Here is a 6,271-nt window from a genome sequence, read left to right as displayed (position 1 = left end):
ATCTATGTGCTGAGCCCATGACAGAACATCCAATATGTTTATGCCCAGGAATTTAAAGCTGTTGACTCTCTCGACTGCTGATTTCCCCCAGTGCAGACTGGTGCATGTTCACACTGTCTCCCCTTTGAAAAGTAAACAATTATCTCTCTGGTTGTGTTGATGTTGAGCAAGAAGTTGCAATTGAGGCACCACTCAACCAAGGGTCTTGCTCCAGAAAGCTGACCGATCATCACCTGCAATTCATCCAGCAGCAATAGTGTCATCAGCGCATTTGAGGATGCATTGGAGCTGTGCTTAGCCACAGTTGTGTGTGCATAGAGAGCAGAGCAGGGGGATAAACATGCAGTCTTGAGGTTACATGTATTGATGATCAGCCAGATGTCATTACCAATCCTGACTGATCCGAGGTCTGCTGATGAAGACACCAAGTTTCCAGTTGCAGAGGGAGGTAGAGAGGCCCTGGTCTTGAAGCTACTTCCAATTCAAACTGTGGCTCTGTAGTTATTTTCCCACAATGTGCTTCCTCATCTAATACAATCAGATGCTAAAGTTCTAATTTGCATGAAAACAAAGTAGCATAATAGAGCACATCAGCAGAGGCCCTTCAGTCCATCTAGTCCATGCCAGCCTGGTCCTGTCTACCCATACGTGGATCATTACTCACCATCCTCCCATCTATGTACCTATCCAAGCTTCTCTTTAATATTACACTTGAACTTGCATCTACCACTTCCATTGGCAGCTCATTCCACACTCACACCACTCAGAGTGAAGTTGTTCTCCTTCGGATAGCCCTTAAATATTTCACCTTTCAACCTTAACCTATGATCTCTAGATCTAGTCTAGGAGGAAAAGCCTGCAAGCATTTTCCCTATCTATACCTCTCAATTTTGTATATCTCTATAAGATCTCCCCTCGTTCTCCTGCACTCCAGGGAATAAGGTTCTAATCTGTTTACGTTTGCCCAATAACTCGGGTCCTGAAGTCCCTGCAACATCCTTGTAATATTTTCTCTGCACTCTTTCAAACTTATCGACATCTTCTTTTTATAGTCAGGTGACCAGAGCTGCGTACAATATTCCAAATTCAGCCTCAGCAGTGTCTTTTACAACTTCAACATAACAACTCCTGCACCCAGTGCCCTGATGTATGAAGGCTAAATGTGCCAAGAGTTCTCTCTGCCTGTGATGGCCCTTTCAAGGAATGATTTTTATGTACAGTACTTCCAGGTCCCTTTGTTTCTCTGTGCACCTAGCGGAGAATCAGGCCATTTTCCCCACTGGGTCTGTGCTGACCATCGATCTTTCTTTTCAAATCTTTTTATTATTATTATCCAAAATTAACAAGAGTATATCAAAGTAGGCAACACTTACAATGTCTCAAGAAAAAAAAACATTGTTTTAAAGATTGAAAAAATTTTGGTGCTAAAGAGGGAAAAAATCCTACTAAGCAAAAAAAAAGTGAGACAAAAAACCCATTAGGTGTTCAACCCCAGAGCCATGTGTCACACAAAAAGCTTCTAAAGATAAACATCAAACCGCCAGCAAGAAAAAAATGTACCAAAACTTTACAATTAGATCATGGAGGAAATCTATCAATTAACTCAAATGATAGTAACGAGCAAATGAACCCCATCTTTTCTCAAAATCAAACATAGGTTCAAAGGTTCGACTTCTAATATTCTCCAAACTAAGACATGGCATCATTTGAGAGAACCATTGTGACAAAATGGGAGCCAACATATCCTTCTACTTCAACAAAATGACCTCCTAGCTATCAATGTAACAAATGCAATAACATGTTGGTCAGACAAAGAGATACCGTGGATATTTTGAGGAATTATTCCAAAAAGCACAGTTAATTTGTTAGGTTGAAAATTAATTTTAAGTGCTTTAGAAATTGTAGAAAAAACTGACTTCCAGAACTGGTCCAGTATAGAACAGGTCCAAAACATGTGTGTCAGTGTAGCTGTCTCAGTTTTACATCTATCACAATAACTATCAACATTAGGAAACACTTTAGACAATCTCTCCTTCGTCAAATAGTAACGATGTACAATTTTAAATTGAATCAGTGAATGACTAGCACAGATCGAAGAAGAGTTAACCAACTTCAGAATCCGCATCCAATCCTCCGTCATAAAAGTCAAATTAAGTTCCTTTTCCCAGTCTTGTTTAATCTTAAATACAGGACGCTTATCTCATTGTAATAGTAAATTATAAATTCTTCCAATGGAACCCTTCATCAAAGGGTTCATACTCGTAATAGTATCTAACAGGTCGGCATCCAATATGTAAGGAAACTTACTTAAATATTTTTGTAAGAAATGTCTAACTTGAAGGTATTGTAAAAAGTGTGAGTATGAAAGAGAATATTTATCAACTAATTGTTCAAAAGATATCAGTCTATCTTCTTTAAATAAATCCAAAAAATTAATACCTTTATTTTCCGAAGTAAAAAAAATTGGATCACTCAAAGAAGGCTTAAAAAAGTAATTTTGATAAATTAAACTACAAAGTTTAAATTTTTTTTAATTAAAAAATTACAGAACTGGAGCCAAATTTGGAAAGAATGCTTACTCACAGGGTATAAATTTAACAACTTTAGCTAATTGTATAGGTAAAGCAGCTCCCAATAACAAGGTTAAATAAAACTGTTTCACAGCTTTCAATTCCAAGTCTACCCAAATTGGCCGATCGTTCTTATCAACACAGTGTAACCAAAAGGACATATATTGCACATTAACAGCCCAGTAATATTTCCTTAAATTAGGCAAAGTGAAACCTCCATCCTTTTTCAACTTTTGTAAGTGACATTTACTAATTCTTGGTCTTTTATTATTCCAAATAAAAGACAAAATAATAGAATCAATCCGATCAAAAAACTTAGAAAAACAAGGATATTCTGAAATAAATATAAAAATTTTGGTAAAATCATCATTTTGACTATATGGATGCGACCAACAAGTAAAAATGTAAGTGGGCTCCATCTACTAAATAAATATTTCATAGAATCTACCAGGGGAACAAAATTAGCTTTATAAAGATCCTTATATTTTTTAGTGATTATAACACCTAAATATCTAAAGAAATCTGTGACTTTGAAAGGAGTATTATCATATATAGAAATAGATTAATTTAAAGGAAACAGTTCACTTGTACTAAAATTTATTTTATAACCTGAAAAATCTCCAAATACATTAAATAATTTTAGTAAGGCAGGAATAGATTCCTCGGGATTGGATATATAAACCTGTAAATCGTCAGGGTAAAGAGAAATCTTATGAATGGTCTCATTCAAAAAAAACCCATAAATATCTTTAGCTTCATGAAGAGCAATAGCAAGGGGTTCTAGTATTAAATTAAATAACAAAGAACTTAATGGACAACCTTGTCTTGTCCCCCGTGAAAGCTGAAAAAAAGGGGATCTACAGTTATTAGTAATAACAGTAGCAATAGGAGTTTTATATATCATTGTAATCTAATTATTAAAATTAACACCAAAGCCAAATTTCTCTAAAACATTAAGTAAGTATTTCCATTCCACTCGATCGAACACTTTTTCAGCATCTAAAGAGACGACGTATTGTGGAGTTTTAAAAGAGGACGAATATATAATGTTAAATAATCGCTGAACATTTGAAAAAGAATAACGACCCTTTATAAAGCCTGTTTGATCTTTAAAAATAATTTTACCCAAAATATTCTCCAAACCGGACAGAATCTTAGCATCGACATTCAATAATGAAATAGGTCTATATGAGGCATAAATCCTCGGGGGACCAATATCCTGGCAGGGAGATTAGCGGGGGCTACTGAGGTGACTTTAAACTAGAATGGTTGGGGGGTGGGAATCAAATTAAAGCGGCTAGGTGTGAGGAGGTTAGTTCACAACAGAGGGATGGGAACCAGTGCAGAGAGACAGAGGGGTGTAAAGTGAGCGTAGAAGCAAAAAGTACAAAGGGGAAAAGTAAAAGTGGCAGGCCGACAAATCCAGGGCAAGCATTAAAAAGGGCTAAGAGAGTTGTAAAAGAGTGCCTGAAGGCTTTATGTGTCAATGCAAGGAGCATTCGTAATAAGGTGGATGAATTGAAAGTGCAGATTGTTATTAATGATTATGATATAGTTGGGATCACAGAGACATGGCTCCAGGGTGACCAGGGATGGGAGCTCAACGTTCAGGGATATTCAATATTCAGGAGGGATAGACACGAAGGAAGGGGAGGTGGGGTGGCGTTGCTGGTTAAAGAAGAGATTAACGCAATAGAAAGGAAGGACATAAGCCGGGAAGATGTGGAATCGATATGGGTAGAGCTGCGTAACACTAAGGGGCAGAAGACGCTGGTGGGAGTTGTGTACAGGCCACCTAACAGTAGTAGTGAGGTCGGAGATGGTATTAAACAGGAAATTAGAAATGTGTGCAATAAAGGAACAGCAGTTATAATGGGTGACTTCAATCTACATGTAGACTGGGTGAACCAAATTGGTAAAGGTGCTGAGGAAGAGGATTTCTTGGAATGTATGCGGGATGGTTTTTTGAACCAACATGTCGAGGAACCGACTAGAGAGCAGGCTATTCTGGACTGGGTTTTGAGCAATGAGGAAGGGTTAATTAGCGATCTTGTCGTGAGAGGCCCCTTGGGTAAGAGTGACCATAATATGGTGGAATTCTTCATTAACATGGAGAGTGACGTAGTTAATTCAGAAACAAAGGTTCTGAACTTAAAGAGGGGTAACTTTGAAGGTATGAGACATGAATTAGCTAAGATAGACTGGCAAATGACACTTCAAGGATTGACGGTGGATATGCAATGGCAGGCATTTAAAGGTTGCATGGATGAACTACAACAATTGTTCATCCCAGTTTGGCAAAAGAATAAATCAAGGAAGGTAGTGCACCCGTGGCTGACAAGAGAAATTAGGGATAGTATCAATTCCAAAGAAGTAGCATACAAATTAGCCAGAGAAAGTGGCTCACCTGAGGACTGGGAGAAATTCAGAGTTCAGCAGAGGAGGACAAAGGGCTTAATTAGGAAGGGGAAAAAAGTTTATGAGAGAAAACTGGCAGAGAACATAAAAACGGACTGTAAAAGCTTTTATAGATATGTAAAAAGGAAAAGACTGATAAAGACAAATGTAGGTCCCCTGCAAACAGAAACAGGTGAATTGATTATGGGGAGCAAGGACATGGCAGACCAATTGAATAATTACTTTGGTTCTGTCTTCACTAAGGAGGACATAAATAATCTTCCAGAAATAGTAAGGGACAGAGGGTCCAGTGAGATGGAGGAACTGAGCGAAATACATGTTAGTAGGGAAGTGGTGTTAGGTAAATTGAAGGGATTGAAGGCAAATAAATCCCCAGGGCCAGATGGTCTGCATCCCAGAGTGCTTAAGGAAGTGGCCCAAGAAATAGTGGATGCATTAGTGATAATTTTTCAAAACTCGTTAGATTCTGGACTAGTTCCTGAGGATTGGAGGGTGGCTAATGTAACCCCACTTTTTAAAAAAGGAGGGAGAGAGAAACCGGGGAATTATAGGCCGGTTAGCCTAACGTCGGTGGTGGGGAAACTGCTGGAGTCAGTTATCAAGGATGTGATAACAGCACATTTGGAAAGCGGTGAAATGATCGGACAAAGTCAGCATGGATTTGTGAAAGGAAAATCATGTCTGACGAATCTCATAGAATTTTTTGAGGATGTAACTAGTAGAGTGAATAGGGGAGAACCAGTGGATGTGGTATATTTGGATTTTCAAAAGGCTTTTGACAAGGTCCCACATAGGAGATTAGTGTGCAAACTTAAAGCACACGGTATTGGGGGTAAGGTATTGGTGTGGGTGGAGAATTGGTTAGCAGACAGGAAGCAAAGAGTGGGAATAAACGGGACCTTTTCAGAATGGCAGGCGGTGACTAGTGGGGTACCGCAAGGCTCAGTGCTGGGACCCCAGTTGTTTACAATATATATTAATGACTTGGATGAGGGAATTAAATGCAGCATCTCCAAGTTTGCGGATGACACGAAGCTGGGTGGCAGTGTTAGCAGTGAGGAGGATGCTAAGAGGATGCAGGGTGACTTGGATAGGTTGGGTGAGTGGGCAAACTCATGGCAGATGCAATTTAATGTGGATAAATGTGAAGTTATCCACTTTGGTGGCAAAAATAGGAAAACAGATTATTATCTGAATGGTGGCCGATTAGGAAAAGGGGAGGTGCAACGAGACCTGGGTGTCATTATACACCAGTCATTGAAAGTGGGCATGCAGGTACAGCA

The sequence above is a fragment of the Mobula hypostoma genome, chromosome 7 (genome assembly GCF_963921235.1).
Source record: "Mobula hypostoma chromosome 7, sMobHyp1.1, whole genome shotgun sequence".
Lineage (NCBI taxonomy): Eukaryota > Metazoa > Chordata > Chondrichthyes > Myliobatiformes > Myliobatidae > Mobula > Mobula hypostoma.
The sequence above is the reverse complement of the archived record's forward strand: the minus strand, read 5'-3'. Positions refer to the sequence as shown.